The 27,024-nt window shown below is 39.4% G+C and overlaps 1 protein-coding gene across 2 annotated transcripts in view; it reads right to left on the bottom strand.

Annotated features, from left to right (window-relative positions):
• Positions 1-27,024, bottom strand: part of Oxr1 (oxidation resistance 1) — a 409,810-nt gene that overhangs the window by 382,026 nt on the left and 760 nt on the right. The gene's annotated exons all lie outside the window — the stretch shown is intronic.

Genomic DNA, 27,024 nt, shown 5'->3' with positions numbered 1-27,024 from the left:
CTTTACTGTGTTCCGTTTTTCTAACCAAAGATAACTGAAATATAAACACTCATTAAATCCATGGGGTGAATTTCACTTTTAGAAAACAAATTCCATCTTCAACTGTACTCATCTGAAGAATATTGGAAAGAAGGCACTATCAATTTTAAAAAGCACACTTAAGTTTTTCATTAAAGTAAGTTTACAGCCAGGTGTGGTGTGGTGGCACTCATGGTTAATCCCAGCCTTCAGGAGGAAGAAGGGGTGGGTCTCTGGGACTTTGAGGCTAGCTCGGTCTGTGGAGTGAATTCCAGAAAAGCCAAGCTATATAAAGAGACCCTGTCTAAAATTTTTAAAAAGTTCATTTCTGGAATGTATTTTCTTCCAAATCATATGAACTGTTTCATTAATAATTAATAATAGACATCTGTGTTTCTAATCACTCTAAAACAAGAACGTTCTACCAACAGCGACTTGGAATCCTGGTTTTTAATTTAATACATTACTTATATGAATAAACAAGGGCTAGTACAAAAATTTCCAAGTCCCTGGCATAGTAAACCTCCAATGTTTATTCCTTTTCTGTAGGTGTAAAATATGTAGATTTTTAAATCTGTAGAAAAATGCATCCATATTCATGTGAAAATTAAAATATTAGGCTAAACTTATTCAAGGCATCTACTTTCATATTTATAGATTAGAAGCAAGAGATACACTTTAAACTGTATCCTTTTTCTTAAGTATTCTTTATAGCATTTTTTTCTTACTAAGCCCCATAAACATACTGAGGTGACAGTTTCTAAATGAGTCTCAAATTTCAAATATTTAATATCTGAAGATGTGTCCCAGACTGTGAAATTCACTAAACCAAAAGTTATGTAAAAACAAATTGTTAAATTCAAATACAGCAGGAAGTTCTTTCAATGGTAGAATGACTCCAGAAAGTTCTTTTAATGGAAGAATGACTCCAGAACTTCTCTCAGAAAGACAGGTTGGAACTAGTCATGAACTCTTACAGAATCACGATGCCAGCATGCCCCTGAACCTTGGTCTCCCTACTATTTAGCTTACCTTTCTTTGGCTATCCTTATAATCAGTCATTTTACAAAACTGATTTTTATGTTTATCTCTATTTAGAAAGAAAGAATGACCAAGACTACATTTTTATTTCTGATTTCTAAAAGTAAGTATTTTCATATGAATTACAAAGCAGCTATCTAAAGAAAATGAGGCAGTTTTAAATGTTTTAAACAAGGCTCAGCATTTCTCCATGTTCTGTGATATAACTCTCAGTACAGCCCTGCAAATCTTTGAAACTTTGAAACTGTCACTCATTTATCTTTTAAACCAATAATGACATTGAGGTCAATGAGTTTAATACCCGAAACCAAACAGATTCTATATATTTTTCAGTTCCCCATGTTGACTGGCTTCACTTCATTGTTTCATTGAAGTCTGTGATGGGTGCCTCCTACTGACTGAATCTCATGACAGTGACACCGCATCACGGGTGCTATGTGAAGTTTGCTGGATAAAAATACCCTGGCTCAGGGCTGGAGAGATGGCTCAGAGGTTGAGAACACGATCTGCTCTTCTAGAGGTCCTGAGTTCAATTCCCAGCAAGCACATGGTCGTTCGTAACCATCCATAACATCATCTGATGCCCTTTTCTAGCATGTAGATATACATGCAGATAAAGCACCTATTGAAATAAATGAATAAATCATATACAGAAAAACCTTACTCATGTATGTAACAATATTATAATGGACAGAAAGACCGAAATTGTGTTCAAATATGACTGCTTTCCCCAGTAACTGTAAGCCTCACGGGCTGATACACTTTTTTAAGAAGTTTTTTATATTCAGGAACTTTTCCCTTGTGCCCATGTCCTCAAGGGTCTTCCCCAGTTTCTTTTCTATTAGTTTCAGTGTGTCTGGTTTTATGATGGATCAATTTGTATTCTTCTGCAAGCTGATCTCCAGACGAACCAGCACCATTTGTTGAAAAGGCTATCTTTTTTCCACTGGATGGTTTCAGTTCCTTTGTCAGTAACCAAGTAACCATAGGTGTGTGGGTTCATTTCTGGGTCTTCAATCCCATTCCACTGATCTACCTGCCTGTCACTGTACTAGTACCACACAGTTTTTAACACTATTGCTCTGTAGTACTGCTTGAGGTCTGGGATACTGATTCCCCCGGAAGTTCTTTGGCTGTTGAGAATAGTTTTAGCCATCCTGGGTAATGGGGCCTCATAAAATTACAAAGTTTTTGTAAGGCAAAGGACACGGTCAAGTGGACAAAACGGCAACCAACAAATTGGGAAAGAATCTTCACCAACCCTACATCCAACAGAGAGCTAATATCCAACATATACAAAGAACTCATGAAGTTAGACTCCAGAGAGTCAAATAACCCTATTAAAAATGGGGTACAGAGCTAAACAAAGAATTTTCACCTCAAGAACTTCAAATGGCTATGAAGCACCTTAAAAAATGTTCAACATCATTAGTCATTAGGGAAATGCAAATCAAAACAACCCTGAGATTTCACCTTACACCTTCAGAATGGGTAAGATTAAAAACTCAGGAGACTATAAGTGTTGGTGAGGATGTGGAGAAAGAGGAACACTCCTCCACTGCTGGTGGGAATGCAAGTTGGTAGAACCACTCTGGAAATCAGTCTGGCGGTTCCTCAGAAAACTGGGTATAACACTTCCAGAGGACCCTGCAATACCACTTCTGGGCATATACCCAGAGGATTCCCTGGCATGCAATAAAGACACATGCTCCACTACATTCATAGCAGTCCTATTTATGAGAGCCAGAAGCTGGAAAGAACCCAGATGTCCCTGAATGGAGGAATGGATACAGAAAATGTGGTATATTTACACAATGGAATACTACTCAGCAATTAAAAACAATGAATTCATGAAATTCTTAGGCAAATAGTTGGATCTGGAAAATATCATCCTAAGTGAGGCAACCCAATCACAAAAGAACACACTTGGAATAAAATCACTAATAAGTGGACAATAGCTCAGAAACACTGAATATCCAAGACATAGTTCATATTTCAAATGACTCCTAAGAATGAGGAAAAAGAGGTCCCTGATCCTGAAAATGCTTATTCCAGCATTGTAGGGGAATACCAAGACAGAGAAGAAGGGGGGGGGGTGATAGGAGAATGGGCAGAGGGAAGAGGACTTAGGGAACTTGAGGGGGGGGACTGGGAAAGGGAAAATCATTTTGAATGTAAACAAAGAATATTGAAAATAAAAATTATTTAAAAAATAAGTTTTTTTATATAAGAAGGAAACAAAATGCAGCTACATAAAATCCATCAAATAGTGTCTATGCTTATTTAGTCTACCATCTGCAACAATCAAGGACGTCTCCTAGAATAGGGACCAATTCTCTAGGGTGTTATTTTCTGAAAACTACAATGAGTTTTTAATGCTTTAAATTTTTAACATTCATTAATTTGTAAACTTTACAAAGTGTTGCTTTATATTTTTATGCATGTATTTTGATCCTGTTTGACTACTAATGATTTTTTAATATAGATCTCACATACATGGCATTTTTCTTTTAAGATCTTGTTTATTTTACTAGGTAATCTATAATTTTTATCCATTTCCTGATGATGATGACAATGACAACGATAACATAAGTTTCTTCTCTTTGGTTGAAAATATTACAATGGGTCACCTCTCTTTCATCTACCACTCTGCTGACGAGCACACAGGCTGCTTCCCTATGGGCTAATAATTCACAACAGTCTGCACTGGATTTCGACTTTTATTCCTTTGATACAAGAGGTGGAATAGGTGGAATATGTTGTTTCTACTTTCTATTTGGTGAGAACTCCCCATATCCATGCCCACACTAGCTCAGGTAATTTGAATACCCACCTACAGTAGCAGGGTTCTGTCCTGTCCCACCCAACCCTACATCATCGCTGTTTTTTCTTGATGTGAACTGACAAGACTTGGGTGAGATGGAGTCCCAGTGCACAAATAACTTGTGTTTCTTTCATGACTGAGAAGATTGAGAGTTTTTATTCTCACCTATTTATTGGTCCTTTGAGCTTCTTTGGAGACCTCTCTTCCCAATCCATTCACACATCTATTGGTAAGATTACTTATTAGTCTCATGTTTAATTATTTGTGTTCTTTGTGTACTCTGAATATTAATTCCCTGTCAAGGGCCAGCAGGGAAACATTTATCTCATTCTGAAGTCTGTTTCTTTACTACAGTAATCACTCACCTGCAGGGCAGAAGCTTATTAAATTGATTCAACCCCATTTCTCAATTCTTGTCATTATGTCCTGAACTATCCAGGAAGTAGCTACTGATATCTATATCAGGGAGGGATGCACCACGTTTGCTTCAACTTGATGTGAAGTTCCAGATCTTACACTGAGATCGTTAATGTATCCCCAGATAGTTTTTTTGTAGAGGTGAGAATTTTGTGTCATTTTTCTTCATGCTATTAGTGAGTTTCCCCACCACCCATTGTTAATATCTTTTCTCTGAGCTATGTTTTGGCACACACTAATAATCAAAGAGCTGTAGAACCACAGCTTCACTTCTAGGTCTTCCTGTGGTGTGTGCCTGTTTATGGGGGGGGGGGCAGGGTCATGGTGTTTAGTAAAATTTGGAATCACATATGAGACCACCGACAACACCACTCTTTGTCAGCTTTGGCTGACAGGGATATTGTGTGCTCGCATCTGAATATGGGATCTTTATGAAACTATTTTAAGAGGAATGTTACAGGAACTTTGGAGAATTTAACATTCATCAAGATTGTCCTCAGTTGATAGAGCATTCACAATGCATACCACTATGATATGCTACAGTGCTGTAGTGAAGTGAATTAGTATTATTGGTATGTTTTCTGTAGGAAGATTATACACACTTATTCTGTGCTAATATTGACTGACTTTGATGATATGAACAGAATGAATGTAGATGGGCAGAAGCAATTCAACACATTCTGAGAGTTGTTATGACCTCTCTTAATTATTATAAATCAGGTCTTTTTCCAGAGGAAGGCTACACCGCCAGCCTAGGAACTTGGGATGTATGTGTTGAACAGGAGTACACTTTGGTGGTTTAAGTCATTAGGATTCTGTGATTGACTTCAAACACATCTTACTCTAGCTTACCCCAAACTTATTGTGTGTGCTTACTCATGTAGAAAAATAATCAGTATGGTCTTGCACAAATGCAGGCATCCATAGAGCACACTCATAGTCTGATACGTGGGCGCAAAAATGTATCTTTCTCAGTGTCACTGAAAGCAAGAGAACAGGGAGTAGCCATTTAGCAGCCATTACCAGAGACCATCATGGAAAGCATGACTCTTTGGGGTGTGCTTAGTTTCTATTGTTACTGCTATTTTCTCAGAAATACACCCTTTCCATTAAAGAAAATAAATAATGGTTGTTTCAGATCAAATCAGTCATGTGCATATTCAGTCGCTGAATATATTAGGCTCCATATTCATCTGTGTACCATTTTAGTTCCATTCCACTTACTTTTTTTAAAACAGAAAGAAAGCAGAACACATAGGGAATTTAGAGACAGAAACTGTATTGATCATGACTGATTCCTATTTTAATAACTCATCTTTCCCACAACCCATCTTTGACATGCACCAGTAAACAAGCGCAAATCTGATAGAGGCAGAAAAACAAATCCTATTTATTGTAAGAAAATATTTTATTGCTTACCAACGAAATAAACTGCAAAATTTGTTGTTGTACATGATCTGTGTGTAGTCTATTTCTGGATTATTGGCTTTTACCATGATAGATTTTCTATATTTGCCAAGGCAATAGCTTATTAAAACTTATCTCCATGATAAATCTCTGTATTCATTAGATGACCTCATAACGTGTTTTTATTTCCTTAATCTTGAAGACATCTACATACTCTTCTCCAGGTATTTTAGTCAAGGGACTATGCATCTGTGAAAAAGCATCTAAAACCATTTCTACAGTGAATCATATGATTGCTAAAATAAGAACCAACATGAAGCAGCCAGTGGAGGGTATCTAACGAGTGGTGGTGCCCCTCATTATGAAAGTATCTAATGTGAAATATAGCATATCCTTATTTTATATTCTATCAAAGAAAAATAATCTAAATTCTCATGTCTTTCCCATTGTGAGGCTTAATTTACATTATGTCAATAGCAAAGATATCAGCTTCACAGATCATTCTATACAAGTTACTATATTGGTAACACAGTAATAGAATCAACCTCATTAGATCTTTAGAAGAAACAATGAAGTACTACACAGAAGGTGCTTAGAAATTTCAGCCATTAGTGCCTTTGAAGCCAGTGAAGAAGTCATTGTTTATCCCACTTTCAGAGAATTGAATTTTTTCCAAGAAAAATCCAATGTGAACAAGGCACATGTTACCAACTTAGGTCCAAACAAGGCCACAGGAAGTAAGCACCTATAGAATAATAGTTGGACCAGAGTGATGGAGATGTTACACTTGACCTTGAAGGCCTCCTGTCTCCGTGCTATCTTCCCCTCTTTTGAACAGGCCTCAGCCTTTAATCTTCAACCCAGTGGCACTGAAACAAATATCCACTGCATCTCGAAGGACAGGATGCCAGACAGTGTTTTCAGCCTGAACTATGAACAGTGACTTCCAGTAATCTGCGCAATCCCGATCACTAGTGTTTAGTCTGTCTCAGGATGCCAAAGAGAGAACCAGGGCTCTATCTGGAGTTGACTACCTTCTCAGAAGGCATAAACTGAAAATGTTGGTGAATAAGTTTTCTTTCTTGCTTACTCATCTACACAATGGGCTAATAATGCTATCTTCTTCCCGTAGTTGACAAAGGAAAACCATAGAAGGCAGAGGCATTGGTATTCTAGTTATCAATAAATATTAACGATGGCACGCATATTATTATTCCCATTATCAACATCATTGTTATCTGGAGAAGGTTGGAGGAACCATTTATTACAGTGTGATTTCTGCTTTTAGGACTAGCAATAGGGTAAATACAGTCAGGGGACCCACTTTGGATGAAATTTGGCAGACACATTGGTCACTTCAAGTCAAGGGAGGGGTGGAAAGAAGAGGAGAGGAGAGGGGAGGGGAGGAGTAGGGAGGGGAAGGAGGGGAGGGGAGGGGAGAGGAAAGAAGAAGAGGAGAGAGGAGGATATGCAAAAGGGAGGGAAAGGGGAGGGGAAGGAGGGAAGGGGGAGGGGATAAGAGGGAAGGGAAGGGGAGGGAAAGGGAGGGGAGGAGAGGGAAAGAAAGGGCCTGGGAGAATAATACAGCTTGGGTGTACTCTCAGGAGACTCTAAGAAAGGCTGACCAGAACAACCTGAGGGAGACCACACTGGAAGTTACCCTTGAAAACACTATGGTTTGGAACCTACCCTGCTGATGGGCAGTGAACTGCAAGGCTGATGAAAGCAGTCCCTCTGGGGACTGTCAGTAGAAACAGCAGCCATAGCATGGTTAGGACCATGGGGCTGTGAGCTCATGAGCTAGGAGCTGTGAGTCACTCTTGTCAGAAGAGCATTGGGCTTGGACTCTTCTCTAAGCTGTGGAGACACGTGTAGTACAAGACTGGCAGCATTTTCCTTTACTCTTCCCTAAGGATGTTTTCCTCACCATTCTGTCTCTCTACAGAGTTCTCAGGCCATGAACCAGGAACCTTTGATGTTATAGATGCTGTGGTGGTTTGAATGAAAATGGGTCCCCTAAGCTGATAGGGTACCATAAGGAGGTGTGGCCTCGTAGGAATAGATGGTAGGAATTCCTCGTAGGAATGATCTTGCCTTGTTGGAAGAAGTGTGTCACTAGGGGAGGGCTTTGAGGTTTCAAATGCATTTCCATATTCATTTGCACACACATATGATGAACTGAATTCGTTTGTACATGCATATGATGAACTGAATTCATTTGTACACGCATATGATGAACTGAATTCATTTGCAAATTCAAGCCCAGCCCAGTGACTCTCTCTGTACTGCCGAAGGATCTAGATGTAGAACTGCCAGCTCCTTCCCCAGCGCCATGTCTGACTCAGTGATGTCTTGCTTCCTGCCATGACGATGAACTGAACCTTTGAGCTGTGAGCCGGCGGCAATAAATGTTTTCCTTTATAAGAGATGCAGTAGTTAGCCCAGCAATAAAACCCTAAGACAGAGGCTCCGCATCTTGTGGGGGGAAATAAACAAACAAAAATACAAACAAAGCCAATCAAACAACACCCCCCCACACACACACCCGAAGGAAGGCTTTATGTGCTCTGACTCAGCAAGCAACCTGGGCTCACTGGAAGGCAAGTGGTCAGCTGATAAAGCATAATAAAGTCTTCAGATCCTCGCCAAATATATGATGCTAAACAAACAAGTAGAAGAATGACTAGATCTATCTGAAGTCATAAACACGGTAATACAGTGAGTCAGGCAGGCCCTACACATGGTATGTAAATCCATGTCTCCTATTACTGAGATTTTGTCACTTAGCTGTTCTCAGTTAATACAGATGCCTGAGAAATACCGTGTCATAATTATTTAAAACTTAAAAGGACCAGGATGTCTGTTACAAGGTAGTGTCACACATACAAATGCACACACACAAACACAAACATGCACACGAATATGTACATGTATGTATATATGAGGAGCTGCACCTATTAAATCCCAACAATGCAGTTGTGTAGCTATGACTCAGCCACGACAATACCAGTTGACATGACAACGTGGATGGGAAATTTCACAAGGCCCCACTCCTAGATGGACAGCTACAGGCAATCAATGAATGCAGAGAGAGCAGAGCAAACCTCTCAGGAGTGAGTTCCCTAAGTGGTTATCCAATAACGAGTGCTCAGTCCTGAACGTACACGCATAAGAGCTGCACTAAAGGCATTTCCATATTCCTTTGCACACGCATATGATGAACTGAATTCCTTTGCACATGCATTCATGAACTGAATTCATTTGCACACGCATTCATGAACTGAATTCATTTGCACATGGATACGATGGACTAAATGAGAGGAAGTAGATGGGTTACAGAAGAAAGTGGATGACTGAGTGGTATAAATACAGAATAGAATAAATCCAATAGACCATACAAATTAAAACTAAGGAAGGAAATGCTAACAATACACATTTGAAGCTGCAATTGATAACACTTATCTAGAATGTCGGTCAGCTTAAAGTCTTTGCTTTGGTAGTCATTCCAAATTTGAATACTATCATGTTTAACAGTCCACAGTAAAATCCTAACTACCCAGAAGCCCCATCTGCTTGTATGGCCCACCTACAAAGTTTCCAGCCAGCCACCTAGGCACGCTATACATGAAAGTGACCACAGGGCATTCAACTTGCTGTTGGTAGAAAACCTTAGGGAAAGAACAGGTCTAAATGCACGGGACACTCCCCTGCACATAAGCAGAGTTTCCATGCACTTCCCATGTAAGACCAGGAAGCAATCCATCTGGCTGGAGCGGCTTAGGGGCCTCTGATAAGTGAGCAAGAGATTCAGACTTAAGGGACAGCAACCACTAACAACGCATGACTAGGAATAAACTCCCAAGCTTGGATACACTGTGAATTTTGCTCGCTCAAAAGACACCTAAGGCTGTGAGGTTGATCTGCATTGCTCGTTTCCATCTTTTTGTCTCTAGGAAGGCAGATTTCCATGTTCTCACTTCACCAAGCACCACTGAACACCATGTTATCCTCATGGCATCACTCAAAATACTTTTGTGGGCACCATTTTCCCCACACAAAGGATAATGGTTTTCCCAGTAATTACTTGAGAAAGAGAAACCGGTTTTCCTTTTTTTTTTTTGATGGTATTTTGAGACCTTCTGGAAAATGGGGGTTAACTTCATTTTTCTCTCTATGCTTGGTGACTGACTATTCACATGTCTTGAAAGACTATGTTTCCTGGTCACTGGAAGACAATATGCAGCTCACTTCTTATTATAGCTTAGTAACCAGAGTCTATTTTTAGGTAAGTGATTATCTTATAACACTTCTTAGCAGAAATTATCCATATGAACAAGCATTAGTCTGAGATAAAATGAGTCTTAATAATAGCCTCATACCCCAGACTCCTTTTAGCCACAAACTGTCCTAAGTTACACAAATTTCATGTCTCTCTTCTGGAAGAAATAGTTAAAAGCAAGCCACTAGCATAAATTTATACCAAAAATGTTACCACAGACACCCCATAATCAGAATTTCATTTCTAATGTTTTAATTAACAGTCAATCGATGGTCTGAAAATAGGATACAGAACATTCAAAAACTAAAGAGAAACCACATACTTTCATGGCATTGTACTATCATAATTGCTATATTTTATTGTTACATACTATTGTCTTTTACTGTGTTCATTTATAAAGTAAATCTTTTCATACCTATGCATATATATTAAAGTGCCAGGCAAAGGGTGACAGCACGTGCCTGTGCTCTCAGCACTAGAGGCTTAAGGCAGGAGGATCATGAGGTGGAAGAAAGCCTAGACAAAATAATTCAACCCTGTCTTAGAAGAGAGCAGAAGGGAGGGTCAGGAAGAGGAGGAGAAGGAAGGTAAGAGAGAGGAGAGGAGGAGAGGGAGGGAGAAAGGAAAGGGAACAGATAAGAAGAGAAGAACAAGTCTGCAAAATGTTTAACACTGGACTAAGTAGTCCACAGTTTCATGCATCCACTGGAGGTCTTTGGTAGACGGAAAAGAGAGTACTGGATAATTCCTCCATATTCTGTAAATTCTCACAGGACACTTGAAACACTCATTCACAAGCCCATACAATGTATCTTTCCTGCCATCCTCAAAGGAAATGCCTGTGAGAAGGCGATACCTAGGATACCACAGGGAATGAAGCTGCGTCAGGACCTTGCTTCCACAATGATCTTCTGTTTGGTGGCCTACTGAAAACACAAATGGCTTTTCATTGCTGAGTAACCAGAATTATAGAATGGATAAAATAATTTGTTCTTTATTATTTTACTGCTGGTCTCTCTAATCTTGTCATTCAAGTTAGGAGCTATTATCAGGGTTATAATATCTTACTTGTTGAACAAAAGACCTAGAATGCCTCTTTCAAAAAGCAAATGCATAACAAAGATGCTAAGAGTTTGAATTCCATGGAATTCAAATAGCAAGGCTGTAACTAGGTTGCAGCCAGTGATCACTTATGTTTGTTTCCTTTATGCATGGCAACAGTATCTCCTTTCTGTATCTACAATTCTAGTTCCTCAGAAGGTAGACAGCTTTTGTTAAAATGTTCTATGCAATTGCAAGGTGATGGTGGCGCACTCTAGGAGGCAGAGGCAGGCGGATTTCTGAGTTTGAGGCCAGCCTTGTCTACAGAGTGAGTTCCAGGGCATCCAGGGCTATACAGAGAAACCCTGTCTTGAAAAAACCAAATCCAAAAAAAAAAAAAAATGTTTTATGCGACTTAAAGAAATGGAAACAGAAAATTTGCCCCTCTCCTTTGATCTGTCTTAAAACTCTTCCTGACTCACAGCAAAAGAAATTGTCCCACCTTCCACAGCTAGACCAGGTGACATCTGCACACCTCTCCTACCTGCGGCTATTGCAGCATAGGATATATTGCCCGCAGACAGCAAACATTCATCTTTTCTTTCAGTGACAGAAACAGAAACCTTGTTAGCTTAAACAGAAATGGAAAATGTGTTTACGGAGCCCCAACATTTAGGAGTCACGGCTACTTCAGTGGCCCCTGGTTGGAGTTTGTGCTGTTACTTGTTGTGGTTTTCCTTGATCCAGCTTCACATACCTCAAATTTCTTCCATTCCACAAGAAAGATGGGCAAGGTCTCCATAAAGAATCCTGACCATGTTGGAAATCTCACGCTAAAGATTTTTGTCCAACCACTCCCAAGGATTTCATCTCTCATCATCCTTCAAAGATATCAACAGATATCTTTGCCCAAGCCACACATAACTAGAGATGACAGTACAGTAACTGCTTATCTTGCACTGCAGCCCTTGGTAACAAAAGACAAGGGTTCAGGTCACCTCACATCAGAAACCATGGGAACTCCCAGACCCATAGTTGGCACCATTTAACAGCAGGGCCCTTGGCAATGTCCAATGACAAAGAACACCTAAAATTATAAAGTGGCTATCTGTGAGAAAAACTTAATGAGGTTGTAGCTATTACTATATACCAATATTTAATACTACAAAAGAGGCAGAGATGGCAGTACTTTGAAGACTATATTTTGTCTCTCTCTCTCACACACACACATAAATCAGGCTTCATTTTACATATTTACTTAAAATAATCTAAAAATTTCAAAGATTTTTTTATTTTAATTCAAAGTGCTGACTGAGGATGTCCTTATATATAAACCAATATTTGGTCAGATTTGACCATATCTTTAGATACACAGATGGAATATTCAAATTTTTATCAATTTAAATATACACAATACTAGCAACCCTAATACAGGCTGCGTTCAAGCCATTTTTATTCAATTACAATAGTTCCTCCAGCCTTTTATAATATTATTAAGCTAAATAAATGAACTATAGCAACTAAAATTAGCAAGCAAATATATGAATAAACTTTAGTAGCCCTCTTTTGTAAAACATCGAAGTAAATATTACTAGTTTTATGTGTGTGTATGTGATTGATTGATTGATTTACATACTATTTACATGACTAGTCATTATTTGTTAAAAGTTCTTGAAGATCATCTTAAAGATCCCATGGTAAAAAGAGCATCATATATATATATATATGGAATTTCTCAAAGACGAAGGACAAAAAAAAAACCAGAGAAGTCTCAGCAATTCTAGCACAGAAGCCAATCATGTCTTACCCAGCAGTGAATGTGCCCCTGTAGAAATGCACATGTGGGTGTATATCATGTCTGCAATGTTTAACCATAACAACCCTTTTCTTCAAAAACATATTAGACATCCTGCTTTTCGTAATTCTAGCTATTCTGAAAAATATAATTATTGGTATGTCAGAAAAGGGGAGTTAATCAGGTTGCCTTCTGCTTCAAAGACCAAAATCCCCTACTTTGCCTCAAAGATTCTGTGCTACACGACACTGGTTTTCTCACTTACATTTGCTCCCAACCTCATGCTCATCCCAGGCACTCAGAATGTCTTTCATTTTCTTTATGTTCCTCACTATTTTCTCTGCCAGGGACACCCTTCCTCTGCTCTGAACCCCAATCATCCTTGAACCTACAGAAGCTTTCCTTTCCACAGCACAATTCTTAGACTCACCCACTTGACCCTCGCGACATCAGTCAAGAAATACATCTAATGTCTCCCATACATACCACCTACCCAAGGTTAGGGGTCATGAGCCTTGCCTGTTAGTGTCTCAAAAACACCTGCTGTGTGCCTGCATCTGAGGTAACTGTTAGAAAGATGCTATGTGGATTTGGGGGCACTGTACAAAGTGCTAAATAATGTTCCACACAGCTTAAGACTTCTGTCTCCCAGTAAATATATCTCTGCCAAATGTATTTTGATTTGGCAGATTTCACCATAATCTGCATTTCTGGAACACAACAAGATGGCCACAGTCTGAGCATATTTGAGCACTCCAGGAAATTCCTAGATAATTGTGAGATGTAAAGGCCAGATCTTCTTCCATGTTAAAAGGTAAATAAAAGCAGATGTTGCTCCAAAACAGGCAAGCTTTCATAAAGACTCCAACAATAAAGAGAGCTAGATCATTTATCATCAGCACAGACAGATGCAGTGTATGATGTGAATTCCAACCAACAGGAGAAGCATCCTTCCCATTGCTCAGGGGCATACGGAAGTCCCCTGAACCAGTTTCTCTGCTGGCACTTAGGTCAATGCGGAGAGTCCTTCTGGCATGACAGCTCTTAGAATCACTAAATGAGAAGCAAGCACAAGTAACATACCAGAGATGATAGTAAAGGAAGATGGTAGCAAAAGAAATCAAACCTAGCTTTCCAAATGACCAAGGAAATAAAATTTTGTTCCAGAACTTATAGGAAAATAGCCATGATATATGTGGTCCAGCATTCACATCAGTCAATTAGAGAGTCTCAGACATCCAAGGTCAGACCTACTAAGACATGCCTATCACCATAGCCTCTCTCTGAACCAAGGGTTCCAAAATGCAGAGCCATCAGTGCAGGAAGTCAGAAAAGCCTTGCTCCAGATAGGGAAGGGGATGAGCAGCTCTACAAGCCAGTCCTATTCTGGGTTCCACTGTAGGACAAAGTCTAGAGATTGTGACTGTCACTGTACTAGAAATTACTATGTGCCTTCTAGGAGCATTGTTTCCTATAGAGTGGTACAGGGGACCCAGTGGGTCAGGAACATGTGTGACCACTTAAAGCACTCAACAGCTCTAGTTGTTTGCCGCAAGTCATGTGTACCAAATAGAACTCACCAGGAGCCAAAGAAAGAGCATAGATTCTTTATTTTTTATTTTGATATTATAATTGTATTTTTTCCTTCTTTTTCCTCCTCCAACCACCCCTACATACCCCTCCTGGCTCTCTTTCAAATACATGGCATCCTTTTTCATGAATTGCCATATATGTTTATAAATATATGTTCATAAACATTACCTCTTCAGTTTGAATAATGTTACTTGTATGCATGTTTTTAGGTGACCATTTGCTATTGGTTAATGAATTGTGTGTTCTTCCCTGGGGAAGACAATTTCCCCAATTCTTAGAATTCCTTAGTAATCCACAGTTCTTGGAGTAGGACTGAGGTCATGTGGTCATTCCTTCATCCACTCTGGTATGTCTCCAGCAATCTATTAGAGCCTATAACCTGTACACAGAATGACATACATAGCACTTGATCATAAATTAAGTACCCAAGTTTAAAGGGAAAAATGTATATGTGGTATACATATGTAGTATATTTAAGAAAATCACTCTGGGCACCAAGGAGCCAGGAGACTCCACAGCCTTCTGTGATCAGCAGAGCAGCTGGGGCAGAAGTCTTCCTGCCGCCATTTGCACCAGGGAGCCTGGAGACTCCACAGCCTTTTGCACATAGCCCACCAGGAGGCAGTGATCACCTAAAAGGCTTTCACTTTAGAGTGCAGAGATGAGATCTCCACCTTCTCTCTGGAGGGAACCCAACTAGAGCACACAGGACCTAAGATCAGTGGAGCAGCTGGGACTGAAGTCTTCCAGCAGCCACTGGCACCAGGGAGACAGGCGACTCCATCGTCTTCTGTGCATAGCCCGCCAGGAGAGAGAGAGAGAGAGATCTCCTAGCAGTGCTTTCACTTTTGAGCTCAGAGGAGTAAGGACACAGGCTTACAGGCCCACAGGAGGAACAAGCTCCAGCCAAGAGACAAGAATACTAACTAGCACCAGATAGCCAAAGGCAACCATAAGAACCCTACCAACAGAAACCAAGGCCACATGGCAACATCAGAACCCAGTTCTCCCACCACAGCAAGTCCAGGATACCCCAACATACCAGAAAAGCAAGAGTTGGATTTAAAATCGTATCTCGTGATGCTGATAGATATCAGCTGATATCTATCAGCTGATAGATGCTCATCCCCTTCCCTATCTGGAAGTCTTCAAGAAATATTTAAATGACCCCCTTAAAGAAATACAGGAGATCATGGGTCAACAAGCTGAAGCCCTTAAAGAAGAAACACAAAAATCCCTTGAAGAATTACAGGAAAACACAAACAATCAAGTGAAGGAACTGAACAAAACCATCCAGGATCTAAAAGTGGAAGTAGAAACAATAAAGAAATCACAAAGTGAGACATCTCTGGAGATAGAAAACCTTTGAAAGAATTCAGGAGTCATAGATGCAAGTATCAGCAACAGAATACAAGAGATAGAAGAAAGAACCTCAGGTGCTCAAGATAGCATAGAAAACATTGACTCAACAGTCAAAGAAAATGCAAAATGCATAAAGCTGGTAACTCAAAACATCCAGTAACTCCAGGACACAATGAGAAGACCAAACCTAAGGATTATAGGTATAGACGAGAGTGAGGATTTACATCTTAAAGACCCAGTAGATATTTTCAACAAATTGTAGAAGAAAACTTCCCTAACCTAGCGAAAGAGATGCCCATGAACATACAAGAAGCCTTCAGAACTCCAAATAGACTGGTCCAGAACAGAAAATCTACCTGGCACATAATAATGAAAACACCAAATTCACTAAATAAAAAAAGAATACTAAAAGCAGTAAGGGAAAAAGGGCAAGTAACTTATAAAGACAGATGTATCAGAATCACACCAGACTTCTCACCAGAAACGATCAAAGCTAGAAGATCCTGGGCAGACCTCATACAGACCCTAAGAGCACACAAATGCCTATCCAGACTACTATACCCAGCAAAACTCCCAATCACTATAGGCGGAGAAACCAAGCTATTCCATGTTAAAACCAAATTTGCACAATATCTGTCCACAAATCCAGCCCTACAAAGGATAGTTGATGGAAAATGCCAACACAAGGAGGGAAACTACACCCTAGAAAAAGCAAGAAAGTAATCTTCCAAATAAACCCAAAAGAAGATACCCACACAAACATAAAAATAGCATCAAAAATAACAGGAAGCTACAATTACTACTCCCTAATATCTCTTAACAAAAATGGACTCAACTCCCCAGTAAAAAGACATAGACTAACGAAATATTTCTCATGAAAATCTTCAATTTTATCAGAAAATATTTGTAATTTCCCTTTTAATTAATTTAGTAATTTCTTTTATGTCTACCATTTATCTGCATTATTTTTCATGATAATCTTCAATTTTAATGTCTTTCTATATTCTATACTTCCTCTATTTTATCAGAAATGTTTCCAATGTAAATCTTTGATTTTATCACAAATGTTTCTAATTCCACCTTCAATTAATTTAGAGTTTTTACATCAACCATTTTTATGTAAAATTTTCCATGAAATTGTCAATTTTAATGTGTTTGTTTATTTACTTCTTGAATTTTACCAGAAATATTTTTCATGTAAATCTTCAATGTTATCTGAAAATGTTTATAATTCCACTTTCAATCAACTTAAAATATCTTTATGCCTATCATTATATCTATTTCTATCATAATCTTTAATTTTAACATGTTTTTCTATATATTTCTACAATTTCATCAGAAGTAATTTCCATGTAAATCTTCAAGGTTATTAGAAAATGTTTATTTTCAGATTTTCAAATAATCAAAATTATCAGAAAATGTTTATAATTCCACTTTTAATCAGCTTAGGAATATTTTTATGCCTACCATTATTATATCTATATAAAATTTTCCATGATAATCTTCAATTCTAACATGTTTTTTTACATTTTTCTACAATTTTATCAGAAATATTTTCCACGTAAATCTTCAATTCTATCATAAAATGTTTCTATCCCATATTTCAATTAATTTAGCAATGTTTTACATGTCTACCACTTTACTCCTTAATTTTCCATGAAAATTGTCAGTTATAAAGTGTTTATCTGAAATATTTTCCATGTAAATCTTTGATTTTATCATAACGTGTTTTTACTTCCCTTTACTTTCCATTTCATAAACAAAAAATTTAAAAAATTAAAAAAAACAAAAACAAAAACAAAACAAAAAAGAAAATCACTCTGACACTGGAAATAAAAGGATTTAAGAGACATGCCGCATGAACAATAGTTTCAACACTACAATGGACATAATTTATTGCTTAAAATATCTGCAGATGACAGTGTATGATACTAGTTGGTAATAAAGTCATATGTACATTAATACTGGTATGGTTTATAAGTCAAAGTCAAAATAACGAAATTAGTAAATTGTAAGGAAAACAACCTGCCCTCCATCAATGTTCATTTACTAATGGAATTCTTCTTGTGACTGACAACTTCAATGCAAAAGCTTGTTAGAGAGGAAGATTTGTTTGATTGTGAAGAACTTTTTACTTTAAATAATGTCTAATCACTTAAGTTCATGGTAAGTAAAAAAGTTGCACATGTGTTTACAAAACATTCAACTAACAGAACAGAAATTGCTTGCTTGTAAGTAGCATTCGACATATAGCAATAATAAATGAGACAGAATTCATATATTTTCCTTGGAACTGCGATTGCTTAGTGCTGGTATTACATTGGGTCCAGATAATACTGCCGAGCTAGACTAGTTTTCCACAGAACCCTTGTGATTAACTTGCAAGTCTTTCTCTTTTCTGGAAGTGCCACACCTACATGAAATTGCATGTTTCTGCCCAGTATGGTTCTACCTGTGCAGTGATCGCCTGCACAGAGATGACCCCAGAAACTTTCCCTATGTTCCCTTCCATTCCCAACTAATAATCTAGCCTATGGAATGTGCTTGCCTTCTATAATGTGCTTATTCATTGCTGAAACAATAGTATCTGGGTTCTTTCTGGCTTGTGACTGCAATGGTCACAGCTGTATAAACAGTGAGGGTCTCTGGATCCAGCCTCAGTCTGAGGCCTTGTGGTCCTAGATCTTTTATTAAATTTGTTCCATTTCTCTATCCCCACTTTCTCAAGTTACATAAAAATAAGTTCTGAAGTTTATACAGACCTTCACTCTGCATAGTCCAAGAATCCCAAGCCCAAATCTTATAGATTCCTCTCCCCAGGAATATATTATATTGACAGGAGAGAGGAATATTGAGCTGTATCTGAAATCGATGAATATTCTTTGGTAAGAAGTTCACTGTGGGATGGGAACCAATATGTTATTTTTGCCTTCCAGACAGCTATTTAGATAACAACCTCAAGCTTTCTCTGGGAAGTTTTATCGGTATTGGTTCATGTCTTAGGTTACCCTCTCATCTAACTTTACCATGGAAGCAAGGTACTGTACCTCCTCCTCTCTTTGGATTCTGTCTGGAGGGCAGGGGCTCGAAGGTGGCACACAGCTAGAGCTCGTTCAGATCTGCCATGGGGTCCTACTCCTGTCGAGAGTTTCTTCATCCTTCAATTCCTTGAACTCCACCAATGGATCATATCAGTGATCTTAAATGAACTATAATCTGTGTTTTTATTTGATTCACTTAAGGAATTTACAGATTATAACATCCCCTCTCTTCCTTCCCCCAAATAACTAGGTCAAAACTTGTCTATCTGCAGACCTTACAATGTATTCATTATTGTCTTAGCAAAGCTATGTTTCAATCTAAGAAGCTAATGGAAATTAATTCATAACTTCCCATTGAGCTTCACAAATTCTTAATTTCACTTCAGTTAAAGCTATTAAAATAATTTATGAACTCCATTATGAAAAAAATAAAAATAAAAAGTTTTCACAATAATCCATGACCAAGTCTGGGATGTAAGTTTCAGTGTACAGAATAATGAACAATGCCATCAAATTTGTCTGGTTTTTCTAGAAATTGGTGACTGTCACTATCTAACTTTTAAGTTTTCTACTTACTTCATCTTGACTGAAAAAGAAGATACTAAAAAATAATAATAGACTGCACTATAGTTGGCTAAGCACAGACAAGCTTTGAGGGAATCACCAGTGAAATAAATGAGTTCTTTCCCTGTCAGAAATGAGTTTCTGATTTTAGAGTAACTCAAAACTAGATCCCCATCATTTAAATGGCCTCCTGCTAGCTCTGTTGTACCTCCTCAATAGGGTTTTCAACTTAAAAATATTAAAGAATGTGAGAAAAGAGCATCCCATTAAAATCTTGCTTTAACAATACCTTAATTGTTTTAATAAAAGAAGACTTGAGTGTCTTAAAAATTTAAGATCCCAAAGTGATATAACAGGTAGTAGATGCATTGCTGACTTCTGTAGTATTCCCATTTTAAATAAACATATAAATATGTGTGTTTATTTATTTGCAGTGTTGTAGAGTGGACAAGCAGCCTTCTATAGGTGTCAAAGCACTGTACCACTGAGCCACATGCCTAGCCCGAACTGATTGTTGAATATCCTGCCCCTCAGTGCTGGAAACTCTGTTGGAAAATGCAACTGATATGATGACATACCACAGGTAGACCACATTTATAGGGGCCTCAGTGTTAACTTCTTAAAATGTAAACAAATGAAAATTTACCATTCCATTTGGAAACACTTCAAAATAAGGCAGCTACACTCATTTATATAATAACTCATTTGGATGAATGAAAACAAAAGAAAACCTCCTTTTTAAAAGCCATTTATCATGGTCAACACTCTTCTCCCAAATGTGTGATGGGTACTTATGACATCCTGTCAATGTGATCTATGCAAAGAGTTAAAAATAGATAAGAGGAAAATGCTTTAGTCCATTCACAGATTAATTCAAAAAATGTTCTACCACATTTTATCTTAGAAAACAGCTACAATGGACAAGCTTTTTCTAGTTCTTTTCACAGAATAATCCCACTAAGAAGTGAATTTTTTAAATACATGAAAACCTAACAAATTAACCTTAGAGAAAGACAAGTGAGCTGAACATGCTTGTACATACTCAAAAGCCAGCAGCGATATCCATGCTGCTGTTGCTACTGGCTTAATTGGATAAGTTGCATGATCTTGGTGTTGGGAAAGATCGTCCTTCCCAGGAGAACTAGCTGAGGAAACCAAACACAGGGAGAGCAATGCCAGGTTCAGAGAGGCGCCTATCAAAGGCATTCCCGGGCAGTGCAAACATGGTGGTAGCCCTATGTTCACAGCAATTTGGTTCATTGAAGCAGTACTGGAAGCCAGGCTGGGCCAGGATCAAGGGATAAATTATTATGTTAGCTAATAGCTTATATAATGACTTCATTCACTGACCTTTGTCAGAAAACAGAAGAGTGATCCTATGAAGTATCTCATGAAAGAGAAGTATTAGGCTATCAACAGACATTTATTTAATGCAGTGTCTACCCACACAGTCTAGTGTTGTCTACTGAAGAAGAGAACTAATGTACAGTGGCTCCATTTACCTTGAAACTCCAGAACAATTATTAGAAATACATGCTCAGTAATGATGTGGGACTTGATATATTTTAATATAGCCAAATCCTATAAATATAGCAGAGTTTGTTACATGTTAATCATGACCCAGGAAATGAATGCATAATTCTAATAGGATACCTCCAGCAAATCAACTTGCATTTTGAAAACCTGAAATTCTTGTAGGATGCACTGAGCAATAACACCGTATCAATTCCTAAGCCATAATCACCACAACACCACAACTATCAACTAGTGCCAGTTTTGAATTTTCAAATAAAATGTCCTAATTAAAGGATATTATCCATAGCTTCAGATGTCTTTTGAGATCTGGTTACCTAAAACACTGTATTCATCCCAAATAAGGTAAAACAAGAAGGCCCTTGATCCTTTCATCACCTTCTCTAACACTATGACCTAGTTCACATAGAACCAAACATAACCATCTGTCACTTAAGATGAGGGGCTCCAAGATTGAAGTCACAAACTGGTGAGGATTGCTAGGTTCACTTGCAAATCTCTGACTGGCCTCAGTCCCTCTGCCTCTTTCCTTGGAAATGGGTAGGTAATATTCTGGTTCATCTACCAGTGCGCTTGCAGCACAGTTGTTCAAATCAAAGTTGCTGAAATCAGGTTTCACAACCCAGAAGGCTGAGTTCTGTGGTTTTTTAGCTAGTGACTGTTCAGACAAATGTCAAGGGCATACATTTTTCCTTGAATAAAACAGCTGCTGTGGACACAGCTGCTGTGCTCTCAGGGATCGGCAGCACAGGCCTTCTACCTGCTTTAAGAGGCCAGAGAAAACTCTAAATCACAAACTTATAAGGCATTCTGAGAGCACACAATACCACATACTGAATATTCTGAAGATACTAAAGACACAATAGCAAGGGTGAAATCTTTGGGAGGTGTGTCATTCTCCTTGTTGCTTGTGATAAATAATCACAGAGGTGAACATCTTCCACAGTAAAGCTTCATTTTCCATAAGTTTCTATCCATCGGTCTTAGCAATGATAAGCTCAAGTGAAACTTAAAACAGATCCTCTCTTTGCCTTTGCTACAGCATTAATTTCAAAATCTGGTTACTGACGTTCTTGAATGCATCAAGGCCAGCACGCACTGAATCAATGCCCATGGCTCCTGCTATTCGTCCTCTCACTGGGACAATGATGGACATGCCAGCAGGCACCATGTTTGCCTCTGCAGGCAAAAGGGTTGCCATGCTATCTCACTGTCTCTCAAAACCAGGAAAATATAATCCTGGTATATTATAAATGTGGGTATTATTACAGTTTATTGCTCAAACAGAAGAAAACAAGTGATCAGTTTTCAGACATTTTGTTCATCCCAACAGTCCAGCACAATGCTATAGGCTTTAAAATGTGTGCGTCAAAAGTTCTATCAGGGCAGAACTGATTTGAAATTCTGCTTCATTCTAACAAACACTACCTGCTATGCAACGGCTGTAAGAACTGTAAACAGACAGGCATGATCTAGCCAACAAGTATCAGCACCAAAAAACCCTCTCTCTCCTCACTCAGATGTCAAAGAGAATCAATAACAATTTCCCACAGGGAAAAAAAAAGACAGATGAGATCTGACCCCTTTCACCTCAACTTGTACCCTCTCCTGCTGTCCCTTCTACACACACACACACACACACACACACACACACACACACACACACCTATAGTCTTTCTCCTTAACAGTTTCTTTCACTTTCTGCATTTCAGAAACTCTTCAGAAGTCTCTTAAAGAACCATTATGTATCTGCTCCAAATTAAAAAGTGAATATTCATCTTGTGTTTCTTTTCATAAATCATTTTGTGACATGTATAAAAATATTATTCTAAACAGACTTAGTTTTATAAACTGGAAATAACGCAGGATGCAGTTTGTTGTAAATCCAAAGACCTCAAGTCATGGACAGAGTCTCCTGTTGTCAACTCTCAAATCCTTTGAATTGTATGAATACACATGCCTACCATTGGCTCTTATCCTACCTTGCATGCATTCATATCAGCAATGACAGGCTCCTTTCTGAGTCTGATGGTTTTCTCGCTGGCTTTGTTTTCCTCAGTTAGTTCTCTTGGGGAAGAACTATCCTTCTCAACACCAATATCAAGCAACTCAGCAAATTAAGCCAGTAGCAAGCCAGCATGGAAATTAAGTCTGGCTTTGTGGAAAACCAGCGCTTTCCCCACAGCCATCTTCCAAGAGACAAACCTAATGTGTTCCACCAGGACAGAGATGAGAGCTTTCTGTTTGCAGACACAGGAGAAAGGGAGGGGCTATGAGAGACTCCAGGGACTTGGTAGGTGAGGTACATGAAGTCTCTGCTCTGCAGGAATCCCTCAGGGATTTAATGGCTAAGAGTGCAGGGCACGGCTGACTATTAGAACAAAGGAGGAAGGAAGCAGCTCTAATGACCCCTTCAGAATGAATCTGAAAGGAACCCACAGATGATAAAAGTGTTGTGAGAGGGAAACCAGGAGAGCAATAGAATCCTTGAGCAAAGCTGGACTTTCTCTGGGCCTTAGTGTGCTAATGGCACAGCCCTTACCTAGTAAACAGTCTCTGTCCAGCATGCAGGCTCTGACAGGACAGCAGCAGATCTCATTTCAAGAATGAGTGCAAGCTATTGTTCATCTTTCCTAGGCATTGCATTGTGCTGCTAACTAGGAAAGTTCCCTGTCCACAGTACACACTATTCTGTTGGCTTAATAAGGAAACTAAATACGGAACAATTATCTGGGTCTCTTACCTTTCTGTGTAGAAATCTGAGCACTAAAGTTTCTCCCTGAAATATTTCATGAACTTCAGCTAATTTTTTTTTCTCTCTAATTCTACTGGATCACTCACTAAAGGAAAAAGTGATAATTGTTGTTTTCATTTCTTTTTACAAATGAGCATTTTCTTTCTTAAAAAAGCATCTGGGAACCTAGTAAGTCAGTGCAGAACAATTCTGTTGTTGGATTTGTTTGCCTGGGTCATGTCACAAATGCATAGAACCAGCTTTTGAGGAATCCCTAGTTTAAGTTTTTATTGTTTGTTTGTTTTTGTTTGTTTGTTTGTTTGTTTTAATGGAGCGGAGGACCGAACCCAGGGCCTTGCGCTTGCTCTACCACTGAGCTAAATCCCCAACCCCTGTTTGTTTGTTTTTTAAGATTTGTTTATTTTTATTTTGTGTGCTTGAGAGTGTGTGCACCATGAGCATGCTTGGTGCCCATGATGGCCACAAGAGGGCATCAGATCTTCTGGCACTGGACGGGGCTGTGAGCCCCATGTGGGTGCTGGGAAACAAGTCCATCCCCTCTGTAAGAGTGGCACGTGCTCTTAACCTCTGAGCCATCTCTTCAACCCTGCAGGACATTTCCTAAAAGCCAAAATAAACTTCTACTAATAAGTAGATCCCATTACCTTAAAATAAGGTATGGAAACACGGTATCATTTTGCAATGAAATCTCTGAAAATTAATGTTTGTTACTGAGATGAACTTCTGGAAGAAATATCTAACTTTTTTTTTAAAAATAGAGCATTGTTTTTAAAAAATTTGAAACATTAAAAAAATGATTTTGTATGTGCACATGCTGTGACAGGGGTGTGGTGGAGGCCACAGGTCAATTTTTAAAGGACCATTCATAATCCCAGGAACACGGAAAGCCATGGTTTCTAATCTGTACAGATTACAGATTGTACCGTACAACTGTGGACACTATCTAATTCATCATCAGAAGCTAATAGCAGCTCCAGCTCTGACCTGTGAAATGCACATAACACCCTTCCCAAAGTTACCGAAAGTCAAAAATGCTAGGATGCCTCAGTGGGATGCCCTCAGCTGAGACACAGTGCTTGAAGCCGCTCAGTCATTTCCTTTCCTGGAGTGAGACAACATGATTTCTCTCCTACTTTGACTGACATTTCTTTTATCCTCAGGGAGACAGCGCGCCATTTTTTGATGCCTTTACCTTAGGGCAGCAGATTTCACTGACTGTTTGCTGAAGCTTAGCTATGCTTAGGGACAGATCCTTCAGGAGAGTTGTCAAGTTATGCCTCTACTTCAGAATTCTCCCCTCTGAGAAGGTAGCCAAAGGGCACATACAGTTCTTTGGATCAAAAGGCAAGATGTTGGGAGGAAGGATATTCTTATTTCATACTAAATTTAACGTTAAATAAATAGAGCCTTCGCCTCTACACACTCACAAGATCTCCAGACTCTTGTCTCTGCTGAACACCTATGCCCAAACTCCCTCCCTTCTCCTTGGACATCCCCTCCCGCAGCAACCATCCCCCCAATTCAATGCAGACAAACACAGTTATGTTTTATTAGAACTATATTCTGAAGGAAAAAAACAAGGAAGCCTCTAAAAGAATCACCTTGACATGCTCTATGCAATCAATTAAAAACTCACAGTAATGGAAGCAAAAGATAACAGCAAAAAAAAAAGAAATACCTTTTCATTATTCAAATTTCCCACCTTCCAGATCTTTAGAAAAGTAGACATATTTTCAAACAGTGACCCCACCAATCTGGCCCAGCCAATGAGGTAAAAGGTCACCCCCTGGCCACTACTGTCATTTTTGTTATGTCACTCCATAGGGCAGGCAAGACTGTGAAAAAAAAAAAGAAAAAGAAAAAGAAAAAGAAAAAGAAAAAGAAAAAGAAAAGCAAAACAAAGCCCATGCCCCACTCCTCATTAAAGTTCTGGCTGCTCTTCATCTGAACACTGATGTGTGTGTGTGTGTGTGTGTGTGTGTGTGTACCCCCCTCAATTTGACAGGTTAAACATATTGGTCATGGCACATAATCAGAGACCCATCCTCTGAAGCAGCAGTCTGTGGCCGCAAGTCGAACCCTCCTCTGTCCTCAGTGCACACACAGATGGCCCAGGTTTCCAGCCCTATCTTCAGCTTCATTTCCTACTGTGCAGCTTTAAAACGTGCCCACCAGCAAACATGCTCAGCCAGAGAGAGCTTGAGAAGACGTGGTGGTGGTGACACCCACCGCTTCATTGCCGGTTCCCATGCTGGAACCTGCAGATCCTTCCTGATTCAGGTAGCTAGCTGGTGGGTAAAATCTATGCTCGTCAAATGGAGTCTTTATTTTGCAACAGAATTGTCGATGCTTATTAAACTAGTCTATCCCTTTGTAAGTCATTGACTTACATGCCTGGAACTGAGAGGAGGTCTCCCTTCAAAAGCAGGTAAGTAATGGTCACTGTTCCCACCCTACTCACAGCCCCTCCCAGTCCATTTGAAGCTACCTGCTTACAGGATGCACAGATGTTATGATCCTCATGTCCTCTGAGAAGGCCCCATGGTTCTAGAGCACCTGTGACATTGGGGACTTCTCGGATTCCTTCCCTGGGTAGGAGATGGGAACAACCCTGCTGGAGATGCATCCTCTAAGTGCAGAAATCAGGGAAGACAAGCAGCATCAGGTTTCAGATAAAAGGTAACCAGAGGGAGGCTGTGGAAGCACATCACTGGGCTAGAAAGAATGTAACCAGCAAAAGGAGGCAGAAGAGACACAGGGAAGGGGAACCACATTTCCCTTAATCCTCTCCTGGACCACCTCCAGAGTCCTGATCTCCTGGTCGTGGAGACAGACTGCACAGCACGGAGGACACCTAGCTGGCAACACACACCGGCAAAGCGCATGCATGCATGTGCACACCCTGCTGCGTGTTGCATACTGCAGACTTCTACCTTACTTAGCAGCCCAGAACACAAAATCCCCCTTCCCCATAGGAGACTAGGGATCCCCTTGGCCTCGAACACACACCACTCCCCCTCTGTGTAATGCACAAATCCAGTCCCACATTGCTCAAAATAGACTCGGATACACATCCCGGTAAAGGAAGCACTGGTGGCTCCCTGTAAGCAACTACCTTCCCCACTGCTTCATCTCTGCCCAGGATCCTAGGAGCCTCCAGACCTGGTAGGAGATGGAAGAGGAACCTCAGAGAAGTGCCTCTAAACCACTACCACGGGACTTGACTTGCAACTACAAGGTTCGCAGACATACCAGCAACCCCCTTTCTAGGCATGAACCTACCCCACTCCCTGCTCACATTCCCCCAATTCCCTCATCACCTTCCCAGCCCTCCCTTCCAGGCCACTTTCTGCA

This window comes from Apodemus sylvaticus, chromosome 17 (genome assembly GCF_947179515.1).
Source record: "Apodemus sylvaticus chromosome 17, mApoSyl1.1, whole genome shotgun sequence".
NCBI classification, from domain to species: Eukaryota; Metazoa; Chordata; class Mammalia; order Rodentia; family Muridae; genus Apodemus; species Apodemus sylvaticus.
The sequence above is the reverse complement of the archived record's forward strand: the minus strand, read 5'-3'. Positions and strand labels throughout refer to the sequence as shown.